The following is a 17794-nucleotide window of genomic DNA, read 5'->3' as shown; positions in this document are numbered from 1 at the left end:
ACGCAACCCAAAGAAGTTACTGAGAATTCTTCTGTCTAGCATTAGATGAAGAAATCCCGTTTCCAACGAAATCCTCAAAGAGGTCCAAATATCCACGTGCAGACCTTACAAACACAGTGTTTCCAAACTGTTCTATGAAAAGAAAAGTTAAACTCTGTGAGTGGAACGCACACATCAGAAAGTAGATTCTCAGAATGATTCACTCTAGTTTTTATACGAAGATATTTCCTTTTCTACCGTTGGACCCAAAGCGCTTGAAATGTCCAGTTGCAAATTCCAGAAAAAGAGGGTTTCAAATCTGCTCTGTCTAAAGTAAAGTTCATCTCTGTGAGTTGAACACACACAACCAAAAAAGTTACAGAGAATTCTTCTGTCTAGCAATAGATGAAGAAATCCCGTTTCCAACGAAATCCTCAAAGAGGTCCAAATATCCACATGCAGACTTTACACAGTGTTTCCAAACTGTTCTATGAAAAAAAGGTTAAACTCTGTGAGTGGAATGCACACATCACAAAGTGGTTTCTCAGACTGATTCACTCTAGTTTTTATACGAAGATATTTCCTTTTCTTCCGTTGGCCCCAAAGCGCTTGAAATGTCCACTTGCAAATTCCACAAAAAGAGGGTTTCAAATCTGCTCTGTCTAAAGTAAAGTTCATCTCTGTGAGTCGAACACACACAACCCAAAGAAGTTACTGAGAATTCTTCTGTTTAGCATTAGATGAAGAAATCCCATTTCCAACGAAATCCTCAAAGAGGTCCATATATGAACATGCAGACTTTACAAACACAGTGTTTCCAAACTGTTCTATGAAAAGAAAGGTTAAACTCTGTGAGTGGAATGGACACATCGCAAAGTGGTTTCTCAGACTGATTCTCTCTAGTTTTTATACGAAGATATTTCATTTTCTACCGTTGGCTCCAAAGCGCTTGAAATGTCCACTTGCACATTCCACAAAAAGAGGGTTTCATATCTGCTCTGTCTAAAGGAAGGTTGATCTCTCTGAGTTGAACTCACAAAACCCAAATAAGTAACTGAGAATTCTTCTGTCTAGCATTTGTTGAAGAAATACCGTTTCCAACGAAATCCTCATAGTGGTAAAAAATATCCACTTGCAGAATTTACAGAGTGTTTCCAAACTGTTCTATGAATAGAAAGGTTAAACTCCGTAAGTGCAACGCACACATCACAAAGTGGTTTCTCAGAATGATTCACTCTAGTTTTTATACGAAGATATTTCCTTTTCTACCGTTGGCCCCAAAGCCCTTGAAATGTCCACTTGCAAATTCCACAAAAAGATTGTTTCAAATCTGCTCTGTCTAAAGGAAGGTTCATCTCTGTGAGTTCAACACAGGCAACCCAAAGAAGTTACTGAGAATTCTTCTGTCTAGCATTAGATGAAGAAATCCCGTTTCCAACGAAATCCTCAAAGAGGTCCATATATCCACTTGCGGACTTTAGAAACAGAGTGTTTCCAAGCTGCTCTATGAAAAGATAGGTTAAACTCTGTGAGTGGAACGCACACATCAGAAAGTGGTTTCTCAGAATGATTCACTCTAGTTTTTATACGAAGATATTTCCTTTTCTACCGTTGGCCCCAAAGCGCTTGAAATGTCCACTTGCAAATTCCACAAAAAGAGGGTTTCAAATCTGCTCTGTCTAAAGGAATGTTCATCTCTGTGTGTTGAACACACGCAACCCAAAGAAGTTACTGAGAATTCTTCTGTCTAGCATTAGATGAAGAAATCCCGTTTCCAACGAAATCCTCAAAGAGGTCCAAATATCCACGTGCAGACCTTACAAACACAGTGTTTCCAAACTGTTCTATGAAGAGAAAAGTTAAACTCTGTGAGTGGAACGCACACATCAGAAAGTAGTTTCTCAGAATGATTCACTCTAGTTTTTATACGAAGATATTTCCTTTTCTACCGTTGGACCCAAAGCGCTTGAAATGTCCAGTTGCAAATTCCAGAAAAAGAGGGTTTCAAATCTGCTCTGTCTAAAGTAAAGTTCATCTCTGTGAGTTGAACACACACAACCAAGAAAGTTACAGAGAATTCTTCTGTCTAGCATTAGATGAAGAAATCCCGTTTCCAACGAAATCCTCAAAGAGGTCCAAATATCCACATGCAGACTTTACACAGTGTTTCCAAACTGTTCTATGAAAAAAAGGTTAAACTCTGTGAGTAGAATGCACACATCACAAAGTGGTTTCTCAGAATGATTCACTCTAGTTTTTATACGAAGATATTTCCTTTTCTTCCGTTGGCCACAAAGCGCTTGAAATTTCCACTTGCAAATTCCACAAAAAGAGGGTTTCAAATCTGCTCTGTCAAAAGGAAGGTTCAGCTCTGTGAGGTGAACACAAGAAACCCAAAGAAGTTCCTGAGAATTCTTCTGTCTGGCATTAGATGAAGAAATCCCGTTTCCAACGAAATCCTCAAAGAGGTCCAAATATCCACATGCAGACTTTACAAACACAGTGTTTCCAAACAGTTCTATGAAAAGAAAGGTTAAACTCTGTGAGTGGAACGCAAACATCAGAAAGTAGTTTCTCAGAATGATTCACTCTAGTTTTTATACGAAGATATTTCCTTTTCTACCGTTGGCCCCAAAGCGCTTGAAATGTCCACTTGCAAATTCCACAAAAAGAGGGTTTCAAATCTGCTCTGTCTAAAGTAAAGTTCATCTCTGTGAGTCGAACACACACAACCCAAAGAAGTTACTGAGAATTCTTCTGTTTAGCATTAGATGAAGAAATCCCATTTCCAACGAAATCCTCAAAGAGGTCCATATATGAACATGCAGACTTTACAAACACAGTGTTTCCAAACTGTTCTATGAAAAGAAAGGTTAAACTCCGTGAGTGGAATGGACACATCGCAAAGTGGTTTCTCAGACTGATTCTCTCTAGTTTTTATACGAAGATATTTCATTTTCTACCGTTGGCTCCAAAGCGCTTGAAATGTCCACTTGCACATTCCACAAAAAGAGGGTTTCATATCTGCTCTGTCTAAAGGAAGGTTGATCTCTCTGAGTTGAACTCAAAAAACCCAAATAAGTTACTGAGAATTCTTCTGTCTAGCATTTGTTGAAGAAATACCGTTTCCAACGAAATCCTCATAGTGGTAAAAAATATCCACTTGCAGAATTTACAGAGTGTTTCCAAACTGTTCTATGAATAGAAAGGTTAAACTCCGTAAGTGCAACGCACACATCACAAAGTGGTTTCTCAGAATGATTCACTCTAGTTTTTATACGAAGATATTTCCTTTTCTACCGTTGGCCCCAAAGCCCTTGAAATGTCCACTTGCAAATTCCACAAAAAGATTGTTTCAAATCTGCTCTGTCTAAAGGAAGGTTCATCTCTGTGAGTTCAACACAGGCAACCCAAAGAAGTTACTGAGAATTTTTCTGTCTAGCATTAGATGAAGAAATCCCGTTTCCAACGAAATCCTCAAAGAGGTCCAAATATCCACTTGCGGACTTTAGAAACAGAGTGTTTCCAAGCTGCTCTATGAAAAGATAGGTTAAACTCTGTGAGTGGAACGCACACATCAGAAAGTGGTTTCTCAGAATGATTCACTCTAGTTTTTATACGAAGATATTTCCTTTTCTACCGTTGGCCCCAAAGCGCTTGAAATGTCCACTTGCAAATTCCACAAGAAGAGGGTTTCAAATCTGCTCTGTCTAAAGGAATGTTCATCTCCGTGAGTTGAACACACGCAACCCAAAGAAGTTACTGAGAATTCTTCTGTCTAGCATTAGATGAAGAAATCCCGTTTCCAACGAAATCCTCAAAGAGGTCCAAATATCCACGTGCAGACCTTACAAACACAGTGTTTCCAAACTGTTCTATGAAGAGAAAAGTTAAACTCTGTGAGTGGAATGCACACATCAGAAAGTAGTTTCTCAGAATGATTCACTCTAGTTTTTATACGAAGATATTTCCTTTTCTACCGTTGGACCCAAAGCGCTTGAAATGTCCAGTTGCAAATTCCAGAAAAAGAGGGTTTCAAATCTGCTCTGTCTAAAGTAAAGTTCATCTCTGTGAGTTGAACACACACAACCAAGAAAGTTACAGAGAATTCTTCTGTCTAGCATTAGATGAAGAAATCCCGTTTCCAACGAAATCCTCAAAGAGGTCCAAATATCCACATGCAGACTTTACACAGTGTTTCCAAACTGTTCTATGAAAAAAAGGTTAAACTCTGTGAGTAGAATGCACACATCACAAAGTGGTTTCTCAGAATGATTCACTCTAGTTTTTATACGAAGATATTTCCTTTTCTTCCGTTGGCCACAAAGCGCTTGAAATTTCCACTTGCAAATTCCACAAAAAGAGGGTTTCAAATCTGCTCTGTCAAAAGGAAGGTTCAGCTCTGTGAGGTGAACACAAGAAACCCAAAGAAGTTCCTGAGAATTCTTCTGTCTGGCATTAGATGAAGAAATCCCGTTTCCAACGAAATCCTCAAAGAGGTCCAAATATCCACATGCAGACTTTACAAACACAGTGTTTCCAAACTGTTCTATGAAAAGAAAGGTTAAACTCTGTGAGTGGAACGCAAACATCAGAAAGTAGTTTCTCAGAATGATTCACTCTAGTTTTTATACGAAGATATTTCCTTTTCTACCGTTGGCCCCAAAGCGCTTGAAATGTCCACTTGCAAATTCCACAAAAAGAGGGTTTCAAATCTGCTCTGTCTAAAGGAATGTTCATCTCTGTGAGTTGAACACAAGCAACCCAAAGAAGTTACTGAGAATTCTTCTGTCTAGCATTAGATGAAGAAATCCCGTTTCCAACGAAATCCTCAAAGAGGTCCATATATCCACATGCAGACTTTACAAACACAGTGTTTCCAAACTGTTCTATGAAAAGAAAGGTTAAACTCTGTGAGTGGAACGCACACATCAGAAAGTGGTTTCTCAGAATGATTCACTCTAGTTTTTATACGAAGATATTTCCTTTTCTACCGTTGGCCACAAAGCGCTTGAAATGTCCAGTTGCAAATTCCAGGAAAAGAGGGTTTCAAATCTGCTCTATGTAAAGGAATGTTCATCTCTGTGAGTTGAACACACGCAACCCAAAGAAGTTAATGAGAATTCTTCTGTCTAGCATTAGATGAAGAAATCCCATTTCCATCGAAATCCTCAAAGAGGTCCATATATCCACATGCAGACTTTACAAACACAGTGTTTCCAAACTGTTCTGTGAAAAGAAAGGTTAAACTCTGTGAGTGGAATGCACACATCACAAAGTGGTTTCTCAGACTGATTCTGTCTAGTTTTTATACGAAAATATTCCATTTTCTACCGTTGGCCCCAAAGCGCTTGAAATGTCCCCTTGCAAATTCCACAAAAAGAGGGTTTCATATCTGCTCTGTCTAAAGGAAGGTTGATCTCTCTGACTTGAACTCACAAAACCCAAATATGTTACTGAGAATTCTTCTGTCTAGCATTTGTTGAAGAAATACCGTTTCCAACGAAATCCTCAAAGTGGTCCAAATATCCACTTGCAGAATTTACAAACAGAGTGTTTCCAAACTGTTCTATGAATAGAAAGGTTAAACTCTGTAAGTGGAATGCACACATCACAAAGTGGTTTCTCAGAATGATTCACTCTAGTTTTTATACGAAGATATTTCCTTTTCTACCGTTGGCCTCAAAGCGCATGAAATGTCCACATGCAAATTCCACAAAAAGATTGTTTCAAATCTGCTCTGTCTAAAGGAAGGTTCATCTCTGTGAGTTGAACACAGGCAACCCAAATAAGTTACTGAGAATTCTTCTGTCTAGCATTAGATGAAGAAATCCCGTTTCCAACGAAATCCTCAAAGAGGTCCAAATATCCACTAGCGGACTTTAGAAACAGAGTGTTTCCAAGCTGCTCTATGAAAAGAATGGTTAAACTCTGTGAGTGGAACGCACACATCACAAAGTGCTTTCTCAGAATGATTCTCTCTAGTTTTTATACGAATATTTTTCCTTTCCAAACGTTGGCCCCAAAGCGCTTGAAATGTCCACTTGCAAATTCCACAAAAAGAGGGTTTCAAATCTTCTCTGTCAAAAGGAAGGTTCAGCTCTGTGAGGTGAACACAAGAAACCCAAAGAAGTTCCTGAGAATTCTTCTGTCTGGCATTAGATGAAGAAATCCCGTTTCCAACGAAATCCTCAAAGAGGTCCAAATATCCACATGCAGACTTTACAAACACAGTGTTTCCAAACTGTTCTATGAAAAGAAAGGTTGAACTCTGTGAGTGGAACGCAAACATCAGAAAGTAGTTTCTCAGAATGATTCACTCTAGTTTTTATACGAAGATATTTCCTTTTCTACCGTTGGCCCCAAAGCGCTTGAAATGTCCACTTGCAAATTCCACAAAAAGATTGTTTCAAATCTGCTCTGGCTAAAGGAATGTTCATCTCTGTGAGTTGAACACACGCAACCCAAAGAAGTTACTGAGAATTCTTCTGTCTAGCATTAGATGAAGAAATCCCGTTTCCAACGAAATACTCAAAGAGGTCCAAATATCCACATGCAGACTTTACAAACACAGTGTTTCCAAACTGTTCTATGAAAAAAAGGTTAAACTCTGTGAGTGGAGTGCACACATCACAAAGTGGTTTCTCAGACTGATTCACTCTAGTTTTAATACAAAGATATTTCCTTTTCTTCCGTTGGCCCCAAAGCGCTTGAAATGTCCACTTGCAAATTCCACAAAAAGAGGGTTTCAAATCTGCTCTGTCTAAAGTAAAGTTCATCTCTGTGAGTCGAACACACACAACCCAAAGAAGTTACTGAGAATTCTTCTGTTTAGCATTAGATGAAGAAATCCCATTTCCAACGAAATCCTCAAAGAGGTCCATATATGAACATGCAGACTTTACAAACACAGTGTTTCCAAACTGTTCTATGAAAAGAAAGGTTAAACTCTGTGAGTGGAATGGACACATCACAAAGTAGTTTCTCAGACTGATTCTCTCTAGTTTTTATACGAAGATATTTCATTTTCTACCGTTGGCTCCAAAGCGCTTGAAATGTCCACTTGCACATTCCACAAAAAGAGGGTTTCATATCTGCTCTGTCTAAAGGAAGGTTGATCTCTCTGACTTGAACTCACAAAACCCAAATAAGTTTCTGAGAATTCTTCTGTCTAGCATTTGTTGAAGAAATACCGTTTCCAATGAAATCCTCAAAGTGGTCAAATATCCACTTGCAGAATTTAGAAACAGAGTGTTTCTAAACTGTTCTATGAATAGAAAGGTTAAACTCCGTAAGTGCAACGCCCACATCACAAAGTGGTTTCTTAGAATGATTCACTCTAGTTTTTATACGAAGATATTTCCTTTTCCACCGTTGGCCCCAAAGCCCTTGAAATGTCCACTTGCAAATTCCACAAAAAGATTGTTTCAAATCTGCTCTGTCTAAAGGAAGGTTCATCTCTGTGAGTTGAACACAGGCAAACCAAAGAAGTTACTGAGAATTCTTCTGTCTAGCATTAGATGAAGAAATCCCGTTTCCAACGAAATCCTCAAAGAGGTCCAAATATCCACTTGCGGACTTTAGAAACAGAGTGTTTCCAAGCTGCTCTATGAAAAGATAGGTTAAACTCTGTGAGTTCAACGCACACATCAGAAAGTGGTTTCTCAGAATGATTCACTCTAGTTTTTATACGAAGATATTTCCTTTTCTACCGTTGGCCCCAAAGCGCTTGAAATGTCCACTTGCAAATTCCACAAAAAGAGGGTTTCAAATCTGCTCTGTCTAAAGTAATGTTCATCTCTGTGAGTTGAACACATGCAACCCAAAGAAGTTACTGAGAATTCTTCTGTCTAGCATTAGATGAAGAAATCCCGTTACCAACGAAATCCTCAAAGAGGCCCAAATATCCAAGTGCAGACCTTACAAACAGTGTTTCCAAACTGTTCTATGAAAGGAAAGGTTAAACTCTGTGAGTGGAATGCACTCATCAGAAAGTATTTTCTCAGAACGATTCACTCTAGTTTTTATACGAAGATATTTCCTTTTCTACCGTTGGCCCCAAAGCGCTTGAAATGTCCACTTGCAAATTCCAGAAAAAGAGGGTTTCAAATCTGCTCTGTCTAAAGTAAAGTTCATCTCTGTGAGTTGAACACTAGCAACCCAAAGAAGTTACTGAGAATTCTTCTGTCTAGCATTACATGAAGAAATCCCGTTTCCAACGAAATCCTCAAAGAGGTCCAAATATCCACATGCAGACTTTACAAACACAGTGTTTCCAAACTGTTCTATGAAAAGAAAGGTTAAACTCTGTGAGTGGAATGCACACATCACAAAGTGGTTTCTCACACTGATTCACTCTAGTTTTTATACGAAGATATTTCCTTTTCTACCATTGGCCCCAAAGCGCTTGAAATGTCCACTTGCAAATTCCACAAAAAGAGGGTTTCAAATCTGCTCTGTCTAAAGTAAAGTTAATCTCTGTGAGTTGATCACACACAACCCAAAGAAGTTACTGAGAATTCTTCTGTTTAGCATTAGATGAAGAAATCCCATTTCCAACGAAATCCTCAAAGAGGTCCATATATCCACATGCAGACTTTACAAACACAGTGTTTCCAAACTGTTCTATGAAAAGAAAGGTTAAACTCTGTGAGTGGAACGCACACATCAGAAAGTGGTTTCTCAGAATGATTCACTCTAGTTTTTATACGAAGATATTTCCTTTTCTTCCGTTGGCGCCAAAGCGCTTGAAATGTCCAGTTGCAAATTCCAGGAAAAGAGGGTTTCAAATCTGCTCTGTCTAAAGGAATGTTCATCTCTGTGAGTTGAACACACGCAACACAAAGGAGTTACTGAGAATTCTTCTGTGTAGCATTAGATGAAGAAATCCCGTTTCCAACGAAATCCTCAAAGAGGTCCAAATATCCACGTGCAGACTTTACAAACACAGTGTTTCCAAACTGTTCTATGAAAAGAAAGGTTAAACTCTGTGAGTGGAACGCAAACATCAGAAAGTAGTTTCTCAGAATGATTCACTCTAGTTTTTATACGAAGATATTTCCTTTTCTACCGTTGGCCCCAAAGCGCTTGAAATGTCCACTTGCAAATTCCACAAAAAGAGGGTTTCAAATCTGCTCTGTCTAAAGGAATGTTCATCTCTGTGAGTTGAACACACGCAACCCAAAGAAGTTACTGAGAATTCTTCTGTCTAGCATTAGATGAAGAAATCCCGTTTCCAACGAAATCCTCAAGGAGGTCCAAATATCCACATGCAGACCTTACAAACACAGTGTTTCCAAACTGTTCCATGAAAAAAAAGTTAAACTCTGTGAGTGGAACGCACACATCAGAAAGTAGTTTCTCAGAATGATTCACTCTAGTTTTTATACGAAGATATTTCCTTTTCTACCGTTGGCCTCAAAGCGCATGAAATGTCCACATGCAAATTCCACAAAAAGATTGTTTCAAATCTGCTCTGTCTAAAGGAAGGTTCATCTCTGTGAGTTGAACACAGGCAACCCAAATAAGTTACTGAGAATTCTTCTGTCTAGCATTAGATGAAGAAATCCCGTTTCCAACGAAATCCTCAAAGAGGTCCAAATATCCACTAGCGGACTTTAGAAACAGAGTGTTTCCAAGCTGCTCTATGAAAAGAATGGTTAAACTCTGTGAGTGGAACGCACACATCACAAAGTGCTTTCTCAGAATGATTCTCTCTAGTTTTTATACGAATATTTTTCCTTTCCAAACGTTGGCCCCAAAGCGCTTGAAATGTCCACTTGCAAATTCCACAAAAAGAGGGTTTCAAATCTGCTCTGTCAAAAGGAAGGTTCAGCTCTGTGAGGTGAACACAAGAAACCCAAAGAAGTTCCTGAGAATTCTTCTGTCTGGAATTAGATGAAGAAATCCCGTTTCCAACGAAATCCTCAAAGAGGTCCAAATATCCACATGCAGACTTTACAAACACAGTGTTTCCAAACTGTTCTATGAAAAGAAAGGTTGAACTCTGTGAGTGGAACGCAAACATCAGAAAGTAGTTTCTCAGAATGATTCACTCTAGTTTTTATACGAAGATATTTCCTTTTCTACCGTTGGCCCCAAAGCGCTTGAAATGTCCACTTGCAAATTCCACAAAAAGATTGTTTCAAATCTGCTCTGGCTAAAGGAATGTTCATCTCTGTGAGTTGAACACACGCAACCCAAAGAAGTTACTGAGAATTCTTCTGTCTAGCATTAGATGAAGAAATCCCGTTTCCAACGAAATACTCAAAGAGGTCCAAATATCCACATGCAGACTTTACAAACACAGTGTTTCCAAACTGTTCTATGAAAAAAAGGTTAAACTCTGTGAGTGGAGTGCAAACATCACAAAGTGGTTTCTCAGACTGATTCACTCTAGTTTTAATACGAAGATATTTCCTTTTCTTCCGTTGGCCCCAAAGCGCTTGAAATGTCCACTTGCAAATTCCACAAAAAGAGGGTTTCAAATCTGCTCTGTCTAAAGTAAAGTTCATCTCTGTGAGTCGAACACACACAACCCAAAGAAGTTACTGAGAATTCTTCTGTTTAGCATTAGATGAAGAAATCCCATTTCCAACGAAATCCTCAAAGAGGTCCATATATGAACATGCAGACTTTACAAACACAGTGTTTCCAAACTGTTCTATGAAAAGAAAGGTTAAACTCTGTGAGTGGAATGGACACATCACAAAGTAGTTTCTCAGACTGATTCTCTCTAGTTTTTATACGAAGATATTTCATTTTCTACCGTTGGCTCCAAAGCGCTTGAAATGTCCACTTGCACATTCCACAAAAAGAGGGTTTCATATCTGCTCTGTCTAAAGGAAGGTTGATCTCTCTGACTTGAACTCACAAAACCCAAATAAGTTTCTGAGAATTCTTCTGTCTAGCATTTGTTGAAGAAATACCGTTTCCAATGAAATCCTCAAAGTGGTCAAATATCCACTTGCAGAATTTAGAAACAGAGTGTTTCCAAACTGTTCTATGAATAGAAAGGTTAAACTCCGTAAGTGCAACGCAGACATCACAAAGTGGTTTCTCAGAATGATTCACTCTAGTTTTTATACGAAGATATTTCCTTTTCTACCGTTGGCCCCAAAGCCCTTGAAATGTCCACTTGCAAATTCCACAAAAAGATTGTTTCAAATCTGCTCTGTCTAAAGGAAGGTTCATCTCTGTGAGTTGAACACAGGCAAACCAAAGAAGTTACTGAGAATTCTTCTGTCTAGCATTAGATGAAGAAATCCCGTTTCCAACGAAATCCTCAAAGAGGTCCAAATATCCACTTGCGGACTTTAGAAACAGAGTGTTTCCAAGCTGCTCTATGAAAAGATAGGTTAAACTCTGTGAGTTCAACGCACACATCAGAAAGTGGTTTCTCAGAATGATTCACTCTAGTTTTTATACGAAGATATTTCCTTTTCTACCGTTGGCCCCAAAGCGCTTGAAATGTCCACTTCAAATTCCACAAAAAGAGGGTTTCAAATCTGCTCTGTCTAAAGTAATGTTCATCTCTGTGAGTTGAACACATGCAACCCAAAGAAGTTACTGAGAATTCTTCTGTCTAGCAGTAGATGAAGAAATCCCGTTACCAACGAAATCCTCAAAGAGGCCCAAATATCCAAGTGCATACCTTACAAACAGTGTTTCCAAACTGTTCTATGAAAAGAAAGGTTAAACTCTGTGATTGGAATGCACTCATCAGAAAGTATTTTCTCAGAACGATTCACTCTAGTTTTTATACGAAGATATTTCCTTTTCTACCGTTGGCCCCAAAGCGCTTGAAATGTCCACTTGCAAATTCCAGAAAAAGAGGGTTTCAAATCTGCTCTGTCTAAAGTAAAGTTCATCTCTGTGAGTTGAACACTAGCAACCCAAAGAAGTTACTGAGAATTCTTCTGTCTAGCATTACATGAAGAAATCCCGTTTCCAACGAAATCCTCAAAGAGGTCCAAATATCCACATGCAGACTTTACAAACACAGTGTTTCCAAACTGTTCTATGAAAAGAAAGGTTAAACACTGTGAGTGGAATGCACACATCACAAAGTGGTTTCTCACACTGATTCACTCTAGTTTTTATACGAAGATATTTCCTTTTCTACCATTGGCCCCAAAGCGCTTGAAATGTCCACTTGCAAATTCCACAAAAAGAGGGTTTCAAATCTGCTCTGTCTAAAGTAAAGTTAATCTCTGTGAGTTGATCACACACAACCCAAAGAAGTTACTGAGAATTCTTCTGTTTAGCATTAGATGAAGAAATCCCATTTCCAACGAAATCCTCAAAGAGGTCCATATATCCACATGCAGACTTTACAAACACAGTGTTTCCAAACTGTTCTATGAAAAGAAAGGTTAAACTCTGTGAGTGGAACGCACACATCAGAAAGTGGTTTCTCAGAATGATTCACTCTAGTTTTTATACGAAGATATTTCCTTTTCTTCCGTTGGCGCCAAAGCGCTTGAAATGTCCAGTTGCAAATTCCAGGAAAAGAGGGTTTCAAATCTGCTCTGTCTAAAGGAATGTTCATCTCTGTGAGTTGAACACACGCAACACAAAGAAGTTACTGAGAATTCTTCTGTCTAGCATTAGATGAAGAAATCCCGTTTCCAACGAAATCCTCAAAGAGGTCCAAATATCCACGTGCAGACTTTACAAACACAGTGTTTCCAAACTGTTCTATGAAAAGAAAGGTTAAACTCTGTGAGTGGAACGCAAACATCAGAAAGTAGTTTCTCAGAATGATTCAGTCTAGTTTTTATACGAAGATATTTCCTTTTCTACCGTTGGCCCCAAAGCGCTTGAAATGTCCACTTGCAAATTCCACAAAAAGAGGGTTTCAAATCTGCTCTGTCTAAAGGAATGTTCATCTCTGTGAGTTGAACACACGCAACCCAAAGAAGTTACTGAGAATTCTTCTGTCTAGCATTAGATGAAGAAATCCCGTTTCCAACGAAATCCTCAAGGAGGTCCAAATATCCACATGCAGACCTTACAAACACAGTGTTTCCAAACTGTTCCATGAAAAAAAAGTTAAACTCTGTGAGTGGAACGCACACATCAGAAAGTAGTTTCTCAGAATGATTCACTCTAGTTTTTATACGAAGATATTTCCTTTTCTACCGTTGGCCTCAAAGCGCATGAAATGTCCACATGCAAATTCCACAAAAAGATTGTTTCAAATCTGCTCTGTCTAAAGGAAGGTTCATCTCTGTGAGTTGAACACAGGCAACCCAAATAAGTTACTGAGAATTCTTCTGTCTAGCATTAGATGAAGAAATCCCGTTTCCAACGAAATCCTCAAAGAGGTCCAAATATCCACTAGCGGACTTTAGAAACAGAGTGTTTCCAAGCTGCTCTATGAAAAGAATGGTTAAACTCTGTGAGTGGAACGCACACATCACAAAGTGCTTTCTCAGAATGATTCTCTCTAGTTTTTATACGAATATTTTTCCTTTCCAAACGTTGGCCCCAAAGCGCTTGAAATGTCCACTTGCAAATTCCACAAAAAGAGGGTTTCAAATCTGCTCTGTCAAAAGGAAGGTTCAGCTCTGTGAGGTGAACACAAGAAACCCAAAGAAGTTCCTGAGAATTCTTCTGTCTGGCATTAGATGAAGAAATCCCGTTTCCAACGAAATCCTCAAAGAGGTCCAAATATCCACATGCAGACTTTACAAACACAGTGTTTCCAAACTGTTCTATGAAAAGAAAGGTTGAACTCTGTGAGTGGAACGCAAACATCGGAAAGTAGTTTCTGAGAATGATTCACTCTAGTTTTTATACGAAGATATTTCCTTTTCTACCGTTGGCCCCAAAGCGCTTGAAATGTCCACTTGCAAATTCCACAAAAAGATTGTTTCAAATCTGCTCTGGCTAAAGGAATGTTCATCTCTGTGAGTTGAACACACGCAACCCAAAGAAGTTACTGAGAATTCTTCTGTCTAGCATTAGATGAAGAAATCCCGTTTCCAACGAAATCCTCAAGGAGGTCCAAATATCCACATGCAGACCTTACAAACACAGTGTTTCCAAACTGTTCCATGAAAAAAAAGTTAAACTCTGTGAGTGGAACGCACACATCAGAAAGTAGTTTCTCAGAATGATTCACTCTAGTTTTTATACGAAGATATTTCCTTTTCTACCGTTGGCCCCAAAGCGCTTGAAATATCCACTTGCAAATTCCAGAAAAAGAGGGTTTCAAATCATCTCTGTCTAAAGTAAAGTTCATCTCTGTGAGTTGAACACAAGCAACCCAAAGAAGTTACTGAGAATTCTTCTGTCTAGCATTAGATGAAGAAATCCCGTTTCCAACGAAATCCTCAAAGAGGTCAAAATATCCACATGCAGACTTTACAAACACAGTGTTTCCAAACTGTTTTATGAAAAAAAGGTTAAACTCTGTGAGTGGAGTGCACACATCACAAAGTGGTTTCTCAGACTGATTCACTCTAGTATTTATACGAAGATATTTCCTTTTCTTCCGTTGGCCCCAAAGCGCTTGAAATCTCCACTTGCAAATTCCAGAAAAAGAGGGTTTCAAATCTGCTCTGTCTAAAGTAAAGTTCACCTCTGTGAGTCGAACACACACAACCCAAAGAAGTTACTGAGAATTCTTCTGTTTAGCATTAGATGAAGAAATCCCATTTCCAACGAAATCCTCAAAGAGGTCCATATATGAACATGCAGACTTTACAAACACAGTGTTTCCAAACTGTTCTATGAAAAGAAAGGTTAAACTCTGTGAGTGGAATGGACACATCACAAAGTAGTTTCTCAGACTGATTCTCTCTAGTTTTTATACGAAGATATTTCATTTTCTACCGTTGGCTCCAAAGCGCTTGAAATGTCCACTTGCACATTCCACAAAAAGAGGGTTTCATATCTGCTCTGTCTAAAGGAAGGTTGATCTCTCTGACTTGAACTCACAAAACCCAAATAAGTTTCTGAGAATTCTTCTGTCTAGCATTTGTTGAAGAAATACCGTTTCCAATTAAATCCTCAAAGTGGTCAAATATCCACTTGCAGAATTTAGAAACAGAGTGTTTCCAAACTGTTCTATGAATAGAAAGGTTAAACTCCGTAAGTGCAACGCACACATCACAAAGTGGTTTCTCAGAATGATTCACTCTAGTTTTTATACGAAGATATTTCCTTTTCTACCGTTGGCCCCAAAGCCCTTGAAATGTCCACTTGCAAATTCCACAAAAAGATTGTTTCAAATCTGCTCTGTCTAAAGGAAGGTTCATCTCTGTGAGTTGAACACAGGCAAACCAAAGAAGTTACTGAGAATTCTTCTGTCTAGCATTAGATGAAGAAATCCCGTTTCCAACGAAATACTCAAAGAGGTCCAAATATCCACTTGCGGACTTTAGAAACAGAGTGTTTCCAAGCTGCTCTATGAAAAGATAGGCTAAACTCTGTGAGTTCAACGCACACATCAGAAAGTGGTTTCTCAGAATGATTCACTCTAGTTTTTATACGAAGATATTTCCTTTTCTACCGTTGGCCCCAAAGCGCTTGAAATGTCCACTTGCAAATTCCACAAAAAGAGGGTTTCAAATCTGCTCTGTCTAAAGTAATGTTCATCTCTGTGAGTTGAACACATGCAACCCAAAGAAGTTACTGAGAATTCTTCTGTCTAGCATTAGATGAAGAAATCCCGTTACCAACGAAATCCTCAAAGAGGCCCAAATATCCAAGTGCAGACCTTACAAACAGTGTTTCCAAACTGTTCTATGAAAAGAAAGGTTAAACTCTGTGAGTGGAATGCACTCATCAGAAAGTATTTTCTCAGAACGATTCACTCTAGTTTTTATACGAAGATATTTCCTTTTCTACCGTTGGCCCCAAAGCGCTTGAAATGTCCACTTGCAAATTCCACAAAAAGAGGGTTTCAAATCTGCTCTGTCTAAAGTAAAGTTCATCTCTGTGAGTTGAACACTAGCAACCCAAAGAAGTTACTGAGAATTCTTCTGTCTAGCATTAGATGAAGAAATCCCGTTTCCAACGAAATCCTCAAAGAGGTCCAAATATCCACATGCAGACTTTACAAACACAGTGTTTCCAAACTGTTCTATGAAAAGAAAGGTTAAACTCTGTGAGTGGAATGCACACATCACAAAGTGGTTTCTCACACTGATTCACTCTAGTTTTTATACGAAGATATTTCCTTTTCTACCATTGGCCCCAAAGCGCTTGAAATGTCCACTTGCAAATTCCACAAAAAGAGGTTTTCAAATCTGCTCTGTCTAAAGTAAAGTTAATCTCTGTGAGTTGATCACACACAACCCAAAGAAGTTACTGAGAATTCTTCTGTTTAGCATTAGATGAAGAAATCCCATTTCCAACGAAATCCTCAAAGAGGTCCATATATAAACATGCAGACTTTACAAACACAGTGTTTCCAAACTGTTCTATGAAAAGAAAGGTTAAACTCTGTGAGTGGAACGCACAGATCAGAAAGTGGTTTCTCAGAATGATTCACTCTAGTTTTTATACGAAGATATTTCCTTTTCTTCCGTTGGCGCCAAAGCGCTTGAAATGTCCAGTTGCAAATTCCAGGAAAAGAGGGTTTCAAATCTGCTCTGTCTAAAGGAATGTTCATCTCTGTGAGTTGAACACACGCAACCCAAAGAAGTTACTGAGAATTCTTCTGTCTAGCATTAGATGAAGAAATCCCGTTTCCAACGAAATCCTCAAAGAGGTCCAAATATCCACGTGCAGACTTTACAAACACAGTGTTTCCAAACTGTTCTATGAAAAGAAAGGTTAAACTCTGTGAGTGGAACGCAAACATCAGAAAGTAGTTTCTCAGAATGATTCACTCTAGTTTTTATACGAAGATATTTCCTTTTCTACCGTTGGCCCCAAAGCGCTTGAAATGTCCACTTGCAAATTCCAGAAAAAGAGGGTTTCAAATCTGCTCTGTCTAAAGGAATGTTCATCTCTGTGAGTTGAACACACGCAACCCAAAGAAGTTACTGAGAATTCTTCTGTCTAGCATTAGATGAAGAAATCCCGTTTCCAACGAAATCCTCAAGGAGGTCCAAATATCCACATGCAGACCTTACAAACACAGTGTTTCCAAACTGTTCCATGAAAAAAAAGTTAAACTCTGTGAGTGGAACGCACACATCAGAAAGTAGTTTCTCAGAATGATTCACTCTAGTTTTTATACGAAGATATTTCCTTTTCTACCGTTGGCCCCAAAGCGCTTGAAATATCCACTTGCAAATTCCAGAAAAAGAGGGTTTCAAATCATCTCTGTCTAAAGTAAAGTTCATCTCTGTGAGTTGAACACAAGCAACCCAAAGAAGTTACTGAGAATTCTTCTGTCTAGCATTAGATGAAGAAATCCCGTTTCCAACGAAATCCTCAAAGAGGTCAAAATATCCACATGCAGACTTTACAAACACAGTGTTTCCAAACTGTTTTATGAAAAAAAGGTTAAACTCTGTGAGTGGAGTGCACACATCACAAAGTGGTTTCTCAGACTGATTCACTCTAGTATTTATACGAAGATATTTCCTTTTCTTCCGTTGGCCCCAAAGCGCTTGAAATCTCCACTTGCAAATTCCAGAAAAAGAGGGTTTCAAATCTGCTCTGTCTAAAGTAAAGTTCACCTCTGTGAGTCGAACACACACAACCCAAAGAAGTTACTGAGAATTCTTCTGTTTAGCATTAGATGAAGAAATCCCATTTCCAACGAAATCCTCAAAGAGGTCCATATATGAACATGCAGACTTTACAAACACAGTGTTTCCAAACTGTTCTATGAAAAGAAAGGTTAAACTCT

This window comes from Gorilla gorilla, chromosome 3, assembly GCF_029281585.2.
Source record: "Gorilla gorilla gorilla isolate KB3781 chromosome 3, NHGRI_mGorGor1-v2.1_pri, whole genome shotgun sequence".
NCBI lineage: Eukaryota > Metazoa > Chordata > Mammalia > Primates > Hominidae > Gorilla > Gorilla gorilla.
The sequence above is the reverse complement of the archived record's forward strand: the minus strand, read 5'-3'. Positions refer to the sequence as shown.